This window comes from Anser anser (genome assembly GCF_964211835.1).
Source record: "Anser anser genome assembly, chromosome: 11".
Classification (NCBI taxonomy): Eukaryota; Metazoa; Chordata; class Aves; order Anseriformes; family Anatidae; genus Anser; species Anser anser.
The window spans coordinates 5,552,461-5,575,012 of record NC_139732.1 but is presented as its reverse complement, the minus strand read 5'-3'; the positions used below and the strand labels follow the sequence as shown (position 1 = coordinate 5,575,012).

The following is a 22,552-nucleotide window of genomic DNA, read 5'->3' as shown; positions in this document are numbered from 1 at the left end:
GCTACGTGGTTCTAATGCTACAGAAATAACCCTACAGATTCTCTATAAGAAAAGCTCAGATGTCCAGGGATGGGTATCTCTCACTTTCCCGCTCAACTCTATGGATGAAATAAACTTCTCAGATAATTTTTACTGGTGTTCAAATAGCACATCTCTTAGACGCCAGCTCCGAGATGGATAATGCAAGCTCTTCAGTACTTGCCTTAGCGATAGCATCAAAAACCTTCCTTCTTCTTAGGCACCTACTACTTTAAAGTCCAACTTTTCATTTTGAAGAACGGGGGTTGGAAGGGTTGAGGGCAGACTTCATGAAGTAGAGTAAATTAATTAATAATTGCTACCCTACACAGCAGAAGCAGCCTGCAACATCTCTAGAAACAGAAAGACATTGCTAATACACTGTTGTAATCCTGTCTCAGCAATCCAACCCCTCAACCTGTTTCTTTCAACAGAGAAAAAGGTGATGCATCAATGACATTGCAGATTAAAAGACAAAAAAAAAAAAAAGAGTCCAAAGCAGAAATACACAAGACAAAAAGTCAAATGCAATTAGTCAGTGGAAAAAAATATATATATATCAAAATCCAACATCCAGAGTGAATGATTCTTGATAGCATTGACTATAATAAAGTGGGAAAGTCAGAAGCAAATTAAATAAATTTATTCATCTTTATTCTGAATTGTCTTCATCCAATATTTAATTATTTAGTTATCATAACAAAACGTTTTAATTTTCACTAAATGGAAAATTTGTTCTAACTGCTTCATTGTCTGAAATCTGTGGGTTTTCTAACTCTTCTTCATCCATCAATAATTTCTGAAGTTATGAAAGAACTCAGAAATCCTTTCCTCCGTTGTAGATCACAGAGCCCTCACCTGTCTATGAGATACATTTGTTGGCTATACCTTCTCCAGAACGGTTGTGCAGTTTATGTGAGAAACCTTGACTCCCAGGAGCCAAGTCACTAGTTGCATTCTGTCACTATAACTAAGGTCAAAAAGGTAAGAGAGCCCCATGTTTCTAAGAAAACCGCTCATACTCTGTGGGCTCTAAAATACTGTTGTCACTCCCAAAAGGAGATTCCATCATAAATAGTCTCTGTTGATATAGAAGACAGTGTGACTATATTCTTCAGCTGATGTAAGCCATATGATTTTTACTGCAATGTGTACAGCAGGACAGGTATATTCATAGATATATTAAATTTTACATTATTTTAGAATTTGTGGAGCAAAGCCCTCTCATCTTACAATTACAAATTTCCATGATTACTTCTAAAGTGAAAGTCACTGAAAGAAAATACATCATCCGGAATTATAGAAAGTATTGCAACATTCTGTTATTGATCTGTGAAGTCCTGGTCTCATCTAATCAGAATGTCTGTCTTTGTTACTTCCAAACCATTAGTGTAGTCTAAAAGAAATATATAAGTACAAGCTTTTTAATTGCTCTGTATTAATTTAGAATTAAAAGTTCACAGGAGATGTTTCAAGCTGATTTGTACCTTGACCATGCTGTTTTTTTCATTATTGTGCAGCTAGCAACCCAGGAAAGACTAGAACTATTAATAATCATTTGATCCTGTGCATGCACAAAATATTCAGCCCAATAACATTAGCCCAGCTCAGAAAAGAAATGCAATTTACAATGTAGTCCTTTAAAGAACCATGGAGTGTTAAATAATTCTCAATTAATACAAGTGGAAAACAAGAACTGTTCAAATACAGGTACAAATATATTTTAACAAAGCCATAGCTCCCTACGTGCCTACACCTACGTAGAGTAGCCAGTCAAGTCTTCACCATCACCACTAACATTTGGTGACACTTCCATTACGCTAAACATCACTTTCTAACATGTTTAGAGTCCTGGATCTCATTCCATTTAAATGGAATCATATAGGCTACAGATACTTTATGTTCAAAGTAACAGATCAAGAGCTCAAAGTGATGATGCTGATAGTCTTACTATCAATTACTCTCAATTATGCATTGTTATGCAAACATCATAAAACTCCATTAAAGATTTCTTTTCTAGTTTCCAGAAGTTTAGGTCTAAGATACTATGAATATTCTAGAATCTTCTAATCTTTAAAATATTCAAGTGATTAATCATAAACAGTGAGAAATATTGTTGTTTATACTTTGTGCGAACTAGGTCAATATGTGGATTATCACTAAATAATCTGTGAAAACATATAATGAGTGGAGGAGCTGTGGTATATAAGAAACTAGCATAATGCTACATTACCTTGCTTGTGAAAGGTTGCCTCAGAAAATGGTTACTCTACACAACAGTAATTATATCTTTAGATACGCTTTACTGGCAGGTATATTACTCATTATATACCTTAAATCAAGATTATTTTATAGATGATACATATAGGATTGAGTAATAATGGACCGTTATGTAAAATACTGGCCTCTTTAAAAAGCTATTTAAGAATGATGTTAAAATACTTTTATCTGTTTTGTTAGTTACTATTCCATTTTTTATTGCTGTTTATTCTCAGTCTCACCTGCAGAAACTAGAAATTGAAGTCAATTGCATTGAAGCTAAGAGTGAAAACTCAGTGACTTATTAGGTACAAAACTGTGTTCTAAAGCCCAAGGGATGCAAAAAATTAGCATGTCAGCTGAATGTAATCTAGAGGACTTCAGATACACCAGAAACTTAACCTAGAATGTTGATAATAGAGTACTCCATTCCTTTCCATCCTTCTAACATCTTCACCCCTTTTATGCCTTTTCTCCTTCTCAGCAAAGTCTCCACTATAATTTTTGCTATGCCAAGGGTTTCATTAACAGACAATATAAATTGCTGGTAGTAAAGATCAGTTAAAACAAGAACTTCTAAGCTTTTGCTTTTCTCCTTAGCAAAAACCTCACATCTCACCAAATAGTAGTGTGTTTTGTTAAAGAAAAATATTGTATTTACAGTAGAAATTCAATATATTTGGATAATAACAACAAATAATTACATTTAAAAATTGTAATCTTGAATTAAAACATTTTCTACTAGAGTAACAGACCCTCTAACTGTTGATAGTTTCCTATAGTTTAGAAATAAATTTAGGAAAAAGGTTTTCTGGATTAAAAACAATCAATGATAATTTGATTAACATGACCAATTTTTGCAGAAATAGTGATACCTCTGAAAATAAAAGCCAAGAAAAAATAAAGTAATATAATTAAAATATCATTTATGAAGCTTGAATCTATACTAATTTATTTACTGGTATTTATAACTCTATTATATTTACTACTATAATAATTCCCCAAGGTGCCATCATTCATTACTAGAACAAGCAAAATCAGAGATGTTTGTCATTGAGATGTTTTCTTTGTTTGGCTCCATTTCCCTGCATTAAACTTTGAATATAACATGACACAGAGGACGTAAGTGAAGCACAACATCTCCTTGAGACCGAGTGTCAAAGACTAGCAATGGGAAGCTCCCATTTAAGATAAAAGACATATGGAGTTAAAAAGCATAAAAACAAAGTTTTTCATGATGACTCCTCCCCCCCACCCCCACCCCCCATCCTCTTACAGAGTAAAACCTTGACATTTATTCTGAGAAAGACTAGTTCTAACAAAGCAAAAACAACCAACATGGCTAGCTGATGTTCATGTTTCCCTTTCGCAGATTCTGGCCTGCCCCAGAGAAATTAGTGTGTTTAAGGAAGTATTTCCACAATTTGTCCCAGACATTTAAGCACATTTTTACCAGACAAACAGCATTACAAAAAAAGAAGAAAAAAAAGAGAGAGAGACTTAAAGTAAAGTTATGAAAAACAATGTAACCTGATACAGTGCACCACATAATTGGATAAGAAGAAATGTCTATGACATAATTAGATGAGAAGTTATGGTCAAACGTGTCAGATCAATAAGCAATAATGACTGAGGCAGAAAGCATCTCCATTGAGATTAATGGCCATGTGGGGGAGTGTTCTAGTACTACATTCAGATCCATTAACTCCACAATGTCATTGGTGATTTAGCAATTGCCCTATGGTTTAGTCTTTATTACAAGTGTATGGTTGTTTTTAAAGAGAATATCATTAGGATATTTTGTTTTTATTTCTATTCTTACTCATGCAAAATGTGGCTTCATGCTACACTAAAACACCACATAATAGTAATTTATATCCAATTATTTTCTTATGCACAATTTCTGTTACTGAATTACCTTTTGAAGTAACTCTAGAAAGTAATTTTGATATGACTGAGTGCTGAGCAAATCAAATTTTGACGTTTTAAAGTGAATTTAATGCTAAGGGTAAATTTATGGAAATAATTAATCACATTCTCCATTTATTCTCCAGAGAGATACATCAATGATAAGAGCTTGTAAGCTTTCCATAAGATACCTGTTTTTTGATTTTAAAACAGGACAACCTCCAGACCTTTTATTTCCCAGCATAAGTCCTAAGATAGCTTAAAATGGCATCAAATTCCTTCTTCAAATGTACACGTAGTCTAAGATAGCAAATTCATCCATTTCTTAATTTGTCCATATTTGAATTAACACAAATCGGGATTAACAGGGAAACACTATTTGAATGAAAATAAACCATATGCCCTTTGTACTTGCAACTTATGTACTATATGTCCTTTGAGTCACCTTTGACTTCAGTTCTGTCCCACAAGCAATAGTTCTACCACCAAGGCTAGAGAGTTGCTGAATAAGAGTGTTGCATCCGTTCACATTGATAACACAGCCCCCACCAGCTCTTAGTTGAGCATATTCAAATGGAAGTGATTATGAATTACTTTTGATTTTTCTCTTGACTGTCCACAAAAAATAAGATATGATACTCATCTCCCCTAAGCATACACAACTCTCCTAGTGATTATACAAGAAGTTCACATAGGGCAGGACTGGATATAAATGGAAGTTACAGGCAGGTAATTTGAAACTCAGAAGATAATCCTCAAAATTAACTCAAGAGGCAATATTTCACCTAGTTTTGTTACAGAACTGCTAACGGACTTGACCCAGATCATTATCAAATGGAAATAAGTGAACTGACTTAAGCCATATTCAAACCAGAGCACAAGTTCCTAGCACTGCTGCCTTGTTTTTTACTGTACCAGCAAGTCATTGCAACAACTAAAATTTCTTGATAATGACTGGAATTGGCTGTACATTGGCAAGCTGAAAATACCCTCAGGCATGTAACATTTTCTTTAATAAGCTTAAATTAATCAACAAGTACACTGTGCGTATGTAAACAAGTCAGTTAAAGGAAAGTAGTAATGTAAAAGTAATATTAGCACTAATTTCTACACTAAAAATAACATAGAAGTACTTCATAGTATTTCAAACCCATAGTGGCCTGTGGCAAAATTATTCTGGTTTTTAAAATAAAATGCATTATTATTGATATACTTTCTTGAAACAAATAAACTCAATCTTCTAAAGCACTAAGGCCTATCGTCATTCAGTTTTTCTCAAACCAGATTAAGGACATCTACCAACTTCTCAAAGTCTGAACAACACAATTATTGCAGTTATGCTGCAAATTTATCACTCTCTTATCCCATTGGTGTATTCTCTTTTTTTCCTGCTAATGTAGAAACTAATGAAGGACAAAAAGGAAGAAATATACCATAGCCAAAAAGAAAAAAAGTGCATTTAAATGGCTGTTTTTGATTTTTCAGTATACTCATTAGACTTAGCATACATGGTCAGAATAACAATACCAGCAAACCTTTTTTAATTGCACATTCTATTTGCCCCTATTGCATGCATTCAACCTGCAGAGAAGAAAGACATTTAAAGATTACCAAGGCAAGTTTGTAATGAAGCGGATACCTCTTTGTCTGTCCTTGCGCCAACAGCAGCAGAAGGGATACTAATTAGAGGGTGAATTATTATCTTCCCATGGTGCACTGCAGGGGCATTAAAAATGAGTGTAGTTTGTTGCTTTCCTCTTAGATGGTTAGTTCTGGTTTAATATATTCTTGTTTCTAGGTGAGCAGCAGGGGACAGTTTTTATGATTATAATTGTTGCATAATTACTGGCCTAAGGTTGCCTATTGTTAAATAAAAATGCTGAGATACTAATGTTTTATTGAACAGTACAAGTAGATAAAATTGTAATATATTTTCCTGAACAATATAAGCCTGTTATCTGGCAGTTTGGTGACAAGTCTTAAGTTGTCTTGTGGATATAGACTCTGATTTTTTTTTGCAAAGGCTAAAAATAAAATGCCTTTTTATTTTTACCTGAAATAAATTCAGTTTTTTAAAAAAAGAAGTTCTGCTTTAAATTGTTCCAAAGAGAGGGCCAAAGTCTCACATAACCCCTGTCAGGTCTTACCTGGTAAGAAATGAGAAATGACCTCAGAATTAAACTTTGTAGACTTAATTTTTTTTCTTCTATTACAAATATACAAACATTCTAACTTTTCTGCACATATTTTACCCTTGCAATAATCCAAAATTACTTAAAAACATAGAAATGAATGACAAAAATAACTAAAGAAAAAATAAAGAAAAATAAGAAAAATTCACTATAAAGCCAAAGCAGAAAATTATATCTTCTTTGGTTCCACCTTAGGTAGCAGAAGAGTTGTCTGAATTTACAGCAAAAAGGTCAGAAGAGGCTACTTTGTTGTCTCAGGATTTACCCAGGTGGAGATTTATCTGCCAAGCCACCTGTTCTGCATCAAAACTCCCTTTAGAGAAGCATTCTGAAGGCTAAGGATCAGCTCCTGTCACTTGTGCCTATGTCACATTTACACAGACTTCTTTTTGAATTGTGCAAATTCTAAAAGTTTTCAAACAATTATCTTAAATAAACAATGATATTTTAACCTCATCTTGTTCTTTCTACAAAGAAGGAGCAAGACTACATAGGAGAAAGGTAATCATTTGTAAGAAAGAAAAAAAGGGAAAAGAAATTACTTTCATCAAATTTTTCAAAAGGCAGTTAGAAATTTGCTCAGCATTGTACTAAAGCTGATAAATTTCTAATAAAGGTTACCCTTATGAGCTGTTCAATGGCAAAACTTTCGTTTTTTAAACTTAGTTCAGACGAGTAAAACAAGAAATAGCTACAAATGAAGAATAAATAGAGTCGAGAAAAAAATTAGTTTTCTTTAAGAACCTTAAATGGTCTTTCAATGCTCTTTTTCCTGTTGAGCCTGTTCTTCCTAATTACTTTTCCTTCAGACAACATAGGCCTTACTCACACACTTCCAAATTGAAGCATAGGGTCAGACCTTTAAAGATCTGGAGAAACCATCCTGTTGCCTTAGGAATCATTCCTCCCCTTGCTGCCTTCAATCTCTTAAGTAGTATCTCAGAAAACCCAGAGTTCCACCAGCTTATCTGAGACTTGCTATGGCTATGAAGAACTTTTTTTTGGAACGAAGCAAATGATTTAAAGCATTTACTAAACTACTTCCCGCCCCCCCCCCCCCCCCCCGCAAACAATTACAGACATTTAAAATTCCTTAAAAGTAAGGCACTTGTAGCTAGACTCCTCTTTCATATCCAAACAAACAACACATTTCAAGGGAAGAAGAGAAATAAAAAACACCTCCAAGTACTACAGCGACTGTCTGGAAGTTTCTCTTCAAAATAATTCTCCTAGAACGGAAAATATGTCAACTCTATCCACACTAATGCCTACTATTTCAGTGATGTTATATCTAAGAGATACATAAGTGAAGATAAGCATGGTATTATTTGCAATTTGTTAAAATCACAGTTAGCATTTTAGTGCTCAGGACTTTATATATTGTTGTAGAGTGCAAGAAAAAAAAAATTACTATTGCCCATTCACAGTTGATGCGAAATGTGTCTAATAACAACCTTCTCCTACTCAAATCATTAGTATCCTTATTTATTTAACTTCTTCCGCCCTGACCTAGAAAATACATCAGTCATTTTCTATATTTGCAATAAAATGCTGATCTACTATGCAAGTCTATGCTGGCAGCTTTATACAATACTTGCACTGCAACGTTCTGCTGGTTGCCAATCTCAGAAAACCCCTTGGTGTTGTTGAACAATAAGAGATCACTGACATTTCCTTCCTCTCCAGTGAATGAACTCTTTAAAAGCTAGGGCCACCATAGAGATAACAGAAACTAAGGAACTGATGGCAGGTGTCATCAGTGGAGTATTATGCTATTGTGATTAGAAGTATACCAGGCTGCTGAATTATATTGTGCAAACATCAAAAAAGCAAAGAAAAAATGGCTGTGCAGATTTGTAAACTTCATTTGAGAAGAAAGCTTGGTATTTTTATCTAGCTTTGCATTTCTACTGTGGAAACTATCAGAAAATCTCATGGTTTCCCACAAAAACGTTGGTGCAACTTACTGCTGCTTATTTGCATATTTAAAAATACTTTTCAGTAACTTTAGGAAGGAAACTATATGGTGTATTCCATTTCAGAAAATTTGAATTATTCAGCATTCATATTCACAAATGATTTTTTTTTTCTTCCTACTTGTAGCAATCTCATTTATCTCTTTTGGCTTCAGATTTCTTTTCTTTTTCATTGTTTGCTTGTTTCTTGGTGAAAATAACCCCATAGCAAAACATTAAATTCTGCAGTGATTATATTTACCTAGCTCTGTGTAACTTTTCCTAAACAAACACAAAAGGGAAAAAAAAATCCTTTGGCTTCACTCTATAAATTCCAGTATCAAAGCATAAAAACTCACTAACCACTTAAAAGAGTGTGCTAATTTCAGCCTCCTCTTCAGACTCCGTTCCAATAAATTGATTTTAAGTACATGCCTAACTGAGCCAGAAAGAGAAACATTTTTCAGTTGCAATTACTTATTTTAATTTTAAGCTTTCATCTTTTCCTATGATTTTCTGCTAAACAATCTAAGTTAAAGCAGTAAGCTAAACATTTCTATTCATATATTTGAACAATGAAGTTTTATCAAGCCTTTTTCATCCAGGCCGCTTTTCCTGTACACTGACTGGGGCATCAAAAATAATAGCCTATATCAAATAACCCTTCCTAGTTCTCAGTTACATTAATATAGCTATCTATAGCTCTTTCACATGTCAATGTAATTATTGCACAAAAAGTAAACAGATGCTTTTCCAATGTATCTAGGTTTCAAAATTTGAACACAAAATATTGTTGTTTCCATGTTTTTTCCTAATACTTTTTTTTTTTTTTTTTAAACAGTCCAATTCCGTTCAGGTTGATCAGTTAGCTTTGTTTCTGGTTCTCACTTTTAGCTCAGCATTGTTGGCTTTGTAAATGAATAAATAAATAAATGTTGAGTTCGATAATGGGTTGCATTTACCATTATAAGTCCATAAAATTTATATAAGTTCTACAAATATTTTATGTTCAGAAACTGATTACATGAGCTAAATTATGACTTAGAGGTTTCTTGTTTCCTTTGTCTCTGTGCTATATGATCTACCAAACACCTCCATAAGGACTTAGCATCTTTGATTTATTTGCACAAAGTGGCAACATAGCTACTCACTCTCTGCCTGTAACTGAGGTATAAATAGTGATGAGTGTCTCCACTTGCCAGGCAGACACAATGCAGAAGAAGAGGTTTGATGCAAAGCACTTGAAGATTTTGCAACCTCACCCCCAAAACCAAAGATACTAGAAGAAACTGTTGCTCTTTCTCCTAGGTTGTGATAAAGATCAGGCTGTACTGTTCAGTCACTTGAATTATTCATAAAGCCATCTAGGAGAACAACAATTCACAATCTGTAACACAGGTTTAAGAGGTATTTAGGTTTTTAAATCAATGGCCCCAGAGATGCAAGGAACTCTTATCAGCTTTCATTGTGTCAAGCCTGTGGTGTTGTTTTGTCTTTCCCCTCCTGTTTGCATTACTAGTTATTTATAAATCTACCCTGAAGACCCCAGGAAGAACCAACAGGATTCATCCACATAGATTACACTGAGGCACATGAACCAACCTCCTAAACTGGATATTGAATAGATATTCAATCTTGGCTTTTTATCAATTTAAGTAAAACCCAATTAAATTTGTGTGTGTGTGTGTCATAATTCCTTTTAAAATGAATCAAAAGAATATTAATATATTAATATTATTAATACTAAAATTATATTCAAATTATATTAAAATATTAAGAACCCATGCAGTGTTTTGTCCAGAAAGACTGCAGTGATCTTCCCAAAAGAAATGCTTTTATTCCCTGGTACTGACAAACATCTCTGTTACGAGTAATTCAACCAGCATCAGAAAGAGCCTTGCATTGATACAGTTAATAACTATTTGCATGCATAGGCTGCTTTTTATAAGTATAATGACAACTGCATTTGTGCTCATGAATTCTATGAAAGGAAAGACCAATCTTTGTCGCAGCAAGACCAAATAGGATTGGGCGGCACCTTAAAGGTCTCATTGTGCAAGCCTCACTGGATTTGCTTTCATCGTATTATTTAAAAGAGAAGGGATTGCCCAAAGCAAGGGTAATCAAGACCTAAAGAGTGACTGCTTAAGCAAAATGACAGATGAATATAACCACTGTAAAAATGAGAACACAGCACTAAGGAAAACTCCATTTCAAATAAGAAAGAAGAGAAAATATCTTCAAATGCTTTCTTTTTACAATGCTATGAGACATCTTGGCTGAAATCTGATTGTCCATTAACCTGAAGTTTGGAACACTGAGGAGAAGAATTAAAATTTAGGAATGGGAAAAAAGATTTCATTTCCTAAGCTGAATTTACCTTGTTATCACCCTCTCTATAAAATAGGGAAAATCAACTCTGTGGTTAGCTGCACAGCATATTAGATAATAGCTTGAACCTCTTCCCCAAACATACATACAGTGGGAATTTTCCTAACAAAAACAGCAAAACCACACAGTGCTATATAGTGTTTTAAGTGATAGCAATGATATGAAAAAGAGTTGAATGTAATGTAAGCTGGGACAATTTCCAAAGAGATAAATAGAGATACCATAATGTAAAAGGTGTTTGCTTCACAATGGGGAAGAATCGGCAGGGGCTGGGGAGGAGGCACAGAGAGAAATGCTGCAGGTTTATTTCTGGATCTCAGTAACAAAGGCCTGACAAGAAATGGCTTAATAAATTAGCTGTTCTGATAAGAAAGAATAAAAAGAGGAACATAGGTAGTGAGTAAATCTTACAAGATTCTGGGAACCCTGTATTTGTTTAGCATTGGACAGATCCTGCATGGATTTTTCCATGGCACACTGAACAGCCCCTGTCTGTGGAGAGAAGCTTCTCCTTTTGGATCAATCCAGCTATTATATGATTTTTCTTACAAGAAAATAATTCTATTCATTATTTCTACCATCACACAGAAGAGAAGTTTACATGAGACTTCTTGCTGCACTTTCAGACAAAGACAAGGACACCGAGGTAGTGCAATGGCAGTACCAAGCAGGAGCTGCTGCAGGTTTCTCCATCACACTGAGCTGCCGAGGTTATTCTACAGCCAAGGGATCTGTGCTGGCGGCACAGCACAGCTTTGGGGTTACTGAGAGTAACCGTATTGTGAATCACCAACTCCTCAGTGTCCACAGGGCTCCCAGTCAGGAGCAATACAGTGTTACAGAAAAAAAAAAATGAACAAGAGCTTTTTTCTACCAAAATTTCTACAAAATAATGTCACCTCCGTATCCAATTGGAACAACCTAAATTATATATATATATTTATAAATATATTATTATATTTAAATATATATTATATATATATTGAGGACCAGAGCAAAAATTCTCATATAGCTTTATGCTCAAATTAAAAAATAAAAAATTCAAAAGAACATTTACATATATTGACTTGATGATGCGCAATACAAAGAGAAAGTGTTGACAACTCATAGTTGACCAAAGAAATAAGTTAATCCAGCTCCACGTGAACCTGTAATTGAAAACAATGACTTATAAGACCCTGTCTCAAATGTGATTCTGAGAATCCAGCACTATAAAAGGGAAGGAAACAGGAGAAGATAGAAAAAAGATGCTAGGGAAGACAAAAAAAAAAAAAAAAGAGATTGTCAGCTAGGGGAAGAGAAGGTCAGAGAAAATATTGGACAACATGGAGAAAAAGATGGTCAAAGACAAGATCAGAAAAGAGAAGGATAGTGACGAAAAGAGGACAGAAGAAATCTTTTTTGACCTTATTTGACAGTCTTAAGAGGTCAAAGATATTGAAGAAGGTAAGAGAAGCTTGGAGAACTTCAGAGAAGGTCAAAGAAAGTAGAAGAGTTGGAAGAACTTCTGAGAAGGGTCAAAGAGGATCAGAGAAGTTCAGAGAGGGTCGGAGAAATCACAGATTCACAGAATCATCTGGGTTGGAAGAGACCTCCAAGATCACCCAGTCCAACCTCTGACCTAACACTAACAAGTCCTCCACTAAACCATATCACTAAGCTCTACATCTAAACGTCTCTTAAAGACCTCCAGGGATGGTGACTCAACCACTTCCCTGGGCAGCCCATTCCAATGCCTAACAACCCTTTCAGTAAAGAAGTTCTTCCTAATATCCAACCTAAACCTCCCCTGGCACAAATGTTCCCACAGTTTTCCTGTGCTCCAGCGTAAGTCCTCCACAGGCTGCAGTCATTTCGGTTATGAACCTGCTCTGGTATGGGCTCATCCACGGGTCAAAGTCCCCTCCAGGCTGTGACTGCTGTACCATGGAAAACCTCCTGCACCTCTGATCTTCTTGCTCCCTCTGTTCTCTCCTCCTCCATGTTTTTTACACCTTCCTAAAAACATTTTCATGGAGGCAACACAACCTCCTTCAAATGGCTCTGCTTTGGCAAGTGGTGGGTCCATTGCAAAGCTGGCTGGAACCAGCCGTGTCCTGCACACGGCAGCCCTTGAATTCCTTCCACAGAGGCCACCCCAGCAGCCACATCTGCTTCTAAAACCTTGTCATTTAGATCCAAAAAAGAAGTTAAGAATTATTAGCCTACTACTTGTCTGTTAAACTCTAGAGAAAATGAGTTTTTTCTCCTAACAGAGAGGCAGGGAATGTATGTTTGAATAATTGAGGACTTCAGAATCCACTAGTTATGAATAAGAAAAGAAAAATAAAAGGACAGAATAAGCCTTAGTCTCCAGTCCATGTCACTAGTATCCATGCAGGTGGTTTGTTTTCAGAACTTGGAATAGGTTTGTGATAATTAAAAAAGGGGTAACATTTTTTTTGTCTTGTTTTAAAAGAAGGTAGGTAGTCCTGATGTTAATTTCGTGGATATAAAAAGACTAACACAATCTCATTCAAGAAATAAAACAAAACAAAAACAAAACAAACAAAAAAAACACTCCTTGCCTCTTTGTTGAATTTGATACAGTTGTGACTCCATTTAAATGTAACTCAATTTAAATGTATTTAACTATGTCAAGGAAAGAAAAAAAAAAAAAAAGGTTTAGAGGGTTCTCTTCACCAACCCTTTATTAAAAATGGACTTAAAATCATTTGGACTGTTTTAAAGACTGGTGGCCTTCCTTCCTTTCTGTGTTTCTGTGAAAACTCATGGATCAGTAATGATGACATTTTCACCAAGTAGCAGTGACATGCTAAATTAGTCTATATCCTTTTGGCAAATTAACAATGAGCATTAACTATGAAACTTTAAAACCAAACAATATCACTGATACAAAGCTAAGAGGGTTTTTTTGTGTTTTTTTTTTTTTTTTTGTTTGGTTGATTGGTTGGTTTTTTGAAGGAAGATAATTAGAAGAACAACAAAGAATCTTTAATGCTGAATTTTTTAATAAAATGGATGCAAAATTAAACATGTAAAACACAACAGATGAAGAAGCCAAAAAGACACAATTTAGTAAAGTATAAATGCATACTGTTCATTCCTATTTATCACTACAACAGGGAAATGTCAAGGAGTTTTAATGCTTAATGAGCCCATCAAGCTTAGAATGCACCAATTGTAACATTTTAGATAATTGGCTACAATATTTTTGTCTTCAAAGTCCATCCTCTGTGTACCCTTTCTCCCCCTCCAAAATATCAATGCAAAAATTGAAAATCTTTCCCCAACTGATATTACACTTATTATTTTTCTTTTTTTTTCCAAACAAAGCATTGTGTAATTTGTGGGGTATTTTTGAAGGAAACAGATCAGACAAAATTCCAGGAGTTTTTTTTTTTTGCTTTTGTCATGGCTGAATTTTTATTATTTTTTTTTTTTTTAAAGATAACAACATAGTTAATGTGGTGGAACAATAATCAGTTCAGCTTCTTGAGGATGTTACTTCACCTTTTACTAAAGCTTACATTAAACAAAGAAAACCTTGCTAAGCTATCCATAGCAGATGTATAGCATTGATATCAAGTTTATAGTTCAGAAAAATAAATCACTACCATTATAGTATCCAATATTCTTAGAGATCTTTAATCTCAATATAAATTCCACTCTGGGGTCATGAGAGAGGATGTGTTTATGGCTTTTTTTAGGCCAGAATTTATTTCATTCACGTGTCCGCAGCTTTAGTATGCATACCTCACATGACCTTGTGCTAGAAATAACATAGGTGTATAAGGAGACAAGCCTTTGCTTACTTTGACTCCAGAATGGGTTTGCTATAGAATGTATGCTCTAGAATATATGCTAACTGATGAAAAACATAAATTACCACAATGACTTTCTGCTTTGCTTCATTAAGTAGGTGTGATCTAAGTGCAATGTAAACATACCATCAACTTTCCAAGTTTGAAAGTTCCATTGAAACCTACTTTACCTAAGACTTCCAGAACATATCCACAGATGACTGTGATACTTCTTTGGAGGTATCTGAAATTGATGTGTAACTTTCTATTGGAAGGTATGAAAGTAGCTCATTTAGAAGAGCACCTAGCATAGAAAAAATTTGCCAGGCAATAGCTAATATGGGATGATACATTGTGATATCCAGAAAAATCAACTTCGGTAAATTTCAAAGCTATACAGAATGTTTTTGAGGACACTCGATCCATAGGAGACTTAATACAGAAAAGAAAGGATCTGAGCCCAATTGCTAGTAGAAGAAACCATTGACATGCTTTTTTAGATTGCTAGGTTTTTAAAACCAAGAAATTGGACAGCAACCTGTGTTCAGAGCAGTCTGCAACATTTAGATGAAACCAAAAAAAGCACACGCCTAGATACTGTTTTTCTGTTTTGTTTTGTGTTGTTTTTCTTTTTTCCTCACTGAGATATGGAAAAATAAACAAATAAAAAAGAAGAAATCAAGCAAAAATTAAGAATAACCTGATACTGCATAAATCATGCATTGGATTCTCTACAGAGATAGAGTTCTTTCACCAGACAAGAATCTCTTTTTGTTTTCATCAGTTAACTTTCTGACAGTAGATGTGTCAGCTGGTAATGCTCGTTTTGGCTGAAGATTATCTATTCAGCACAAGCTTAAATTAAGCCAGCAGGGAACATCTCATCTCCTCCCTCCAAATAATACTCCCCTTTAAATTCCAGTAAATAATTTTTATTGGTAAGAGACCTCAAAGATTAAAAAATAAAAAAAAAAAAACATGCTGAATGATTGATACATATTACCATTGTTAAGAGGCAGCTGACACCAGCTGGCCTCACGCTTCATCCAACTTGCCCATTAAACCTGCCTTACTGCTCTGAATGTGTTCATATAGCAGGATCTCTGGAAAAACCTTGGAATCCTGTCAAGCCACACAATCATAACTATTCAATATAGTGTGCATAATTGTATCAAGCAGGGAAACAAATATTATTATTATCACTGAACAACTAAAAGGTACAGAGCTTTACTGAGTAGCATTAACACTTGAATGTTATATAGTAGCAGTGTCTTTCAGGGGCCATCCAGGTTGGGAAGTGTTCCTTTCATCCCCACAACTGCTAACCTTACCAGATTGCACAATAACATATTAAAAAATAATAATAAAATAAACAAACAGAAGTAGAGAAAAAATGGGGCGGTGGGGCAACAAAACTGTGAAATACATGCACTATTGCTTAAGTAGCTGAAGCCACCGCTTTTGTGTTATGCATTGATTCTCGCACTTTTTTTTCATTTGATTGGTGACAATAGTGTTTCATGTCAGCTCAAGCCACAATAATATTTTACAACCATGTTTGTGAGAGCTGAACTAAATGAGAACAATTGGATCAGAAGGCCCTCAGTCACATTTCTTTGATTTAGTGAAGCAGGAGTCTATCTTTATTGTGCTGTTGCTAAAACCATCAGTAATTAAAGCTGAGTGCTTAAATCTTTGAAGTTCATCAAATAACATGCCCAACACGCTTGTTTACTGCTAGAGATGTGCTAAACCTTGAATGTAACCAACCCAGTAAAAGCAGTCCACGGAAGATTTAAAGAACCTCAGTAAGTATATGTTAGAATAATTTTAGAGGAAAGGCAAAAGATGCACATTTTCTTTAAACTATCATTCAGCAAATAGCTCTCAAATTGTAAAGAAAATGCAGAAATAATGTAGTTTCTGATTATGCTCCTCATGTTAATTTTCTTCCAAATATGGAAAAGGACTACATTTGGGAAGTAACACCAATTAAAAGAACAATAAGATTCTGATTAGAAAAAAAGATATATAAATGTGTATATATAGGCCCACTCCAATTCAGCAACACTTCTGAGGAATTTAAGTTTGAAAAGGACCTTAAGCATGTTCTTAAACACAAGCTCAAACGTTCTGTTGAACCAGGGTTCAAAATATTGCTTTTAAAAGACAGTTCAAGCTTTCACTTTAATAGCTTTGTTAACAAAGTGATGAGCTGTGTTGTTATTCTATTGCTATCTCTAATAACGGTAAGTATTTTTCCTTATAAAGCCATGGCTGCTATTCCTTTCAAATTGTATTTAAACAATAAATAAATACATAAATAAATAAATAAAACACTAACTTCCTGAGTTCTCTCCCTCTGCTTGAACTAATCTTCTAGACCTAGCTTCTATTAAACAATGTCTTGAATTATAAAATTTTCACCTATGTTTGAAAGTTATGCTACTTTTGAGCGTCTCTAATGTCTCACCAGTACCTGTCACTACAAGGTCACTTAGCATTTGTATATACGTATATTAGGTAATTTATTTAAATAAACTAGGACTCAGGTGAAAAAAAATGTATTTTGTCAGACAAGAAAGTCTGTGTTTGGATGAAGAAAATACACCTGGGAACTTGTCCAGTTTTTACAACAAAAAGTAGCGCAATGAGAATTTTCCAGTCAACTTCAGATATTACAGTAATAGCTTATTTCTGGTAATCCAAATCGGTAGGATCCCTCACTTAAATACACAGCCAGTATGCCTGCAGTGATGATTATGATGGCAGCATATCACTGTGATTAACAAATATGTTTCTGTAAGGAGGCAATTTTAGCAGGGAAACGGTTAAATGAAGGTTCAAATTCTTCTCAGATGGAAGAACCATTGAAAAACAGGTGCTGAAAGCAATAGATAGGACTCTGGGGTACAAGGATTTGAAGTTTCCTTAGAGCTCATTGAAGGAACCTAATTTTTTTTTATTATTATTATTATTTAAAACACAACATCAGAAAGGTATATTAACTAATGTTTATGTTAATTAATCATTTAAAGGCAGACTCTGCAAAGCATTAGAAACTACACAGAATGTTGTCATGCTGTCTGTGTGCACACTACAATAGTAACAGGTCTTTTTTCCCCCCCTCTAACTACAATGATTCTTTTTACTGTTTTCTTCCCCTCTTTTTTTTTTTTTTTTTTTAATTTAACACAATGTAACATCAACTAGAGAGAACAGTCAGCATGGTAGGTTCGCTTACAAGCAATGTCTACTTCCAGGTTTCGTGACAGGACAACCCCCAGACCAAACAGAAGTCAGAAAGGCAGCCTCAGTGCACTACTGGAGCGGTGCAGCTGCTCTCTGTACAAGCAAAGTACTCAGTGCAGCGTTGTTCTTCTTCTCACTCTAAGGGGCAGCTGTGCTAGAAGAAAAAAATAATATAGTCACTGCTTAAAATATTTAATTGGGTTAACATGAAGTCAACTCTTCTAAACAGGTGAGATAATTGACTATGTCTCACCTTGAGGAAATAAAAATAAACCTTTAATTGACCACATTTGTTAACCATTGTCTTTTTCATAAGGCCCAAGTTAGTAAAAAGGCAATTTAGTACCAGCTGGTATGCTCAAGATTTAGAATGAGGTAGTCAGACAGTGAGAACACTGAGCATTAGTTAACATTTAGTAATTCATATGAAGAAACAAAAAGGAAGGCTTTTCTTTGCCAGCAGAAGATTCTTTTGATGAGTAACAGAGTGTGGAATTTTAATTTTCAGGGCACTGCACATGTGTCTTTCAGTACAAGGACTCTCCAGCAGAGCATCCTGATCTGTTAGAAGTGCTTTGCTTTTTTTCTCTCTCCATCCTGATGACCAAAAGCCTTCTCAGTATAAATGAGCCCCAGCATGCTCATTCTGAGATATATCAAGGCCAGTTCTGTAATGTGAAGCATCTTTCATGGTACAAAATGAAAATATTTAAGGTTTCTCTATTACTTTCAGGGTAGTTGCAATGCTAATTCCTATCCCATTCTCTTTACATGATAAATTTAAGTAGTATATATTTCCAGACTTATTTTTGTAAAACAACAAAAGGCAGAATTTAACTACCTCTCAGACAAAATCCCTAAAATTTTCAAATATTTGCTGGGAATGAACATGGAAAATATAACAGAGAAAGCTGGTTTTCTTCTCATATCAAGTATTTAGTTGTGGATTTGTGGGGCTGACTGTTGGCTACACGCAACATCTAGACAACGTGGTAAGCGTGCTGTAGATTCTTAGATACTTCTAAAGAGAAATGACCAACCCAGGCACCAAATTAGATGATATAGATCCAAATTTTATGCCTTGATGTGTGTTATAGAGGACCACGTATCTCAAAAGTCACTGTGAACATGTATTAATGAAGTGGGGACCCTGTGCTCTTGCTTCCCTGAACCAGCTTGTAAATACATGAGGAGACTACAGAAGAAAGCACGTCTTAACAGCGCTCAGTTAAAAAGCCAGTAAGCTCTGCCTTTTAGCTGGTGTGTTTGCATTGCCTTGGGTTCTGGCGCAGTTCTCTGCTCTGTGATGTGTTTCTTTGCAGAGAGACCTCCTTACTCTGCTTGCATTTCTCTTCTCTATCTGTAAAATCTGTTCTCATTGAGAGACAGACTCCTTCACATTCCAGGAATGAGTTTTGTCAGCGACAAGAGCAACAATTTTCCTTTCAGACGTGGTGAGAATGTCTCATCAGCAAGGAATCTGCACTTCTGCATGGTACAAACATTTCTTGTTCCTGTTCTGCTGTATGAGTGGAATTCTACAGTTAACCTGGTTTTAGATAATGACCTGTGTATCCTGTGATCAACCTGCTATACCCAGTCCTGATTTAAAACAACTCAAATCCACCGAAGTGTTCCCATTGCCTTTGGTAGACTTTGGCTCAGGCCTTTGCTAAGCACATATAGAAGCTATCCCCTTCGCTCACTTGTTTTACAAAATAGATCAGTTTGTTAAAATGCTATGTAGTACTGTGCAATGCACAAATAACAGAGCTAATACTTAGTATTTTGAGTTAACCACAGGGACAATAATCCTGTTCATTCTTCTCAGGTATTTTACCAGCTATGCTAACATAGCATAATTAAAATTCAGGATCATAAAAATCCTAATGCAACCACTAATATTTCAACATCTTATTACATGTTGGATAGTTGATTTGAATTACAGAAGTATCTAATTTAAATCTAATATGGCAAATAGTAATGTTACAAACCCGAAGCAGACATGATTAACAGAAAAACCACCAGCTGGTGATTTAAGCACCTTTAACTACTTCAGCTGCATACCCGATATGTACTTGCCTACCTTTAATTTTGTTTGTTTCTCTCTTAAAAAGGCAGTTTATAATGAAATTGATATCAATATAAGGTTGTGTGACATCTACCTACAGCATGTCATATAGCATACTAAGTAATATGCCATAATGCAGGATGGAAAAAAAAAAAGCCTGAATGTTGATCTGTTCTTTTCCAGCTTTAGATACAATAAGGGGATATTTTGGCAATGAGGATTATTCATTTCAGAAGTAATCACCTGGTGGAACAGTTTTTAAAGTCAAGCCTGAGAGACTGTTGTGCTCTTACTGTGATTTCAGAGCCAAATAAGCACGAGTCCCTAAATTATGCCACTTAATTTAGCAGTAGGGGCTGATAAGAACAATACAAAAGCCAGCAAAGAACAGTACATGGCAGAATCATTACTTCAGTTTATATCAGGGATGGAATCACGCACCATTTCAAATGAGAAAAAGATTTCCATAAACTTTTGAACAAATGACATAAAACATACTTTAACAAATCTGTCTGGAAAAATCCATAAGCTTCAGTTGCTAATATGCTGCTAGGAGTGCCAAGAGACAAAATACTGTACGATATGCAACCATAAACAATTATTCTAAATGGAATTTTAACACTGTACTTGATTTTAAAAGAATAGAGGTAAAAAATATTTTATTGGATAATTTGATACTCCATTCTTTCTTTTATTCAATAGGTGCAATTTAAAAATAGTGGCTACTTAGATATTCTACAGGTCAGATTTATCTAATCATATATTGAATTTAGATACATCCAAAGCCACTCTCAAAAGACAAATCATAGTAAATTTCTTCATATTTTAGCTATATTCTGAGAAGTTAAAAGCTTTTCAAATATTTAAGTCTCCTCAATTTAATTACATTTAAATTCATCAGTGTAATCCAAGCTATTAAGAAACCAAATGGACTTAGAATTAAACAGATGAAAGTAGGAGAGCTTATTAAGTCCTATTGGGGGAGAAAGAGAGGGTACTGTAACATTTTTAAACAAGTGTAAATTTCTGTCCACCAAAATTTTTTTCTTGAAATTACACAAAGTTTATTTCCATATGCTATGTATTCCATACTCATTTGTTTATTCTGTGGTATGAGTGAGACTAATTATTTTTTTCAAAATTGTCTACAAGAACTCTAATGGAATAAATGTAAAATGAAAACTCTTAAACATATTTTTGTTGTTGTTTTGGAAATGTTAATAAAATTAAGCTAGTCCACCAGAGCTTTCCTATTAACATTTTCAAATAAACATTGTATTATGGAAGAGAAAATAGATTACATGTTGATATCAAAACAGATATATCTTTTTTTTTTTTAACCAGAAATAAGCATATAGTATATATGGAGGTTATTATTCTTGCCATTGCGTTCCAAAACAGCTAAAGAATGGTAGAAAAAATGTAACCTCTTTCTTAATAATGTGAATAACACTGTTACCATCCAGCAAGATTTTCTATCCTGATTTAGACTAGAGTTCTCAATATGAATATAGGCAAGAGAAACAATTAATCACAATGACATCATAACCTGAGTGCATATACCCCTCAAACAATAGGCCAAGGATTTAGTACACAACAGACAGTGAGTCTCAACCACCACATATAATTTTACTGACAACAGACGAATCATTCATGTCTTTTGTACAAGTCAGAAGTGGGCATACACCATCCTTTCCTCAAGAGAAATACAAATTTAAGTTCAGGGTTTAACATGATAAGTAAGGCCAAGTTCATCTTCTGTGCAGTTCTACCAAAGTTGTAAAATTTAAACATACACACAAATAACGTAGCTTTGAATTTCTCTTATGAAGGTGAAGAAAGGTCTGGTTATCTAAGTTTAAAAGTAAGCCCATTTTGCTATTGTTTAACTTAAAAAATAGGATTTTAATATTAACAAATAGTTCATATGCAGTCAGCATAAAACTGAAAATATCTTGAATAAATTACAGAAAAGCATGATCAAATTATAATCTCAAAACAACTGAAAACACAGTAAAGGACTATATATCCTGTTCTCAAAGTCTGTTTAGATAGCACGAGGTTGAGAGCATGCAAAATCAAGCTCTAGTCTCTCTGTACTGTAAAGGGAAGCCTCCTACCATTTCAGATCACTTGAGGGCACTTTTGCAAATATTGTTCTTTGCACAGGTCAGATTCTCAGGACCTTCACATTACTGAAAAATGCAGCTATCATTTATGTTTGATATTCATTTTTCCATGCAAATTTAATGATCTTCATCTCCAGGCCTCTCATTTTAAAGGTTTTTAAAACATCAAGCTGCAAAGCTATGAAGAAAAGAAACCTAAATTTACTGGAGAAAATAACTGTATGCTTATATTAAACACGTTGACATATTTGAGAAAATAAAGTGGACATGGTTATTCACATTGCTATCTTCTTTTCCATACCTAGTGATAACTCCATTTTTAAAAGACTAGCTGCACTAAAGGCAGCTTTCTAAAGTCCAAATAAATATTTAAAATTCAGCACATGAAAAGCAGAACAGAAAGGGAAGAAGATGGATGGTTATCAGAACAAGGAGGGCATTTTTCAAGAGATTGCAAGATCAGCAGAACTAAATTTTCCAGAGATTTTTTTTTTCTTGCTGAAAAGAAATTTCAGCTTGCAAGACCAGAGGCAAATAAATTGTTTCATGTTAGCTTGAACTGAAATGTACTCGT

At 34.6% G+C, this 22,552-nt stretch overlaps 1 protein-coding gene across 20 annotated transcripts in view; it reads right to left on the bottom strand.

Annotated features, from left to right (window-relative positions):
• LOC310905657 (uncharacterized protein) overlaps window positions 1–22,552 on the bottom strand; it is a 251,501-nt gene that overhangs the window by 207,315 nt on the left and 21,634 nt on the right. For 13 of the 20 annotated variants that reach the window (XR_014589193.1, XR_014589194.1, XR_014589195.1 and 10 more), the window contains exon 3: window positions 17,771–17,932. The exons of 4 other annotated variants lie outside the window; for them this stretch is intronic. The gene's annotated coding sequence lies outside the window, so the exon portion shown is untranslated. Of the gene's footprint in view, window positions 1–5,824; window positions 5,902–6,332; window positions 6,562–13,721; window positions 17,933–22,552 lie in introns of those variants that run through there. 3 more of the 20 variants (XR_014589207.1, XM_083852264.1, XR_014589206.1) reach the window with 3 other exon arrangements.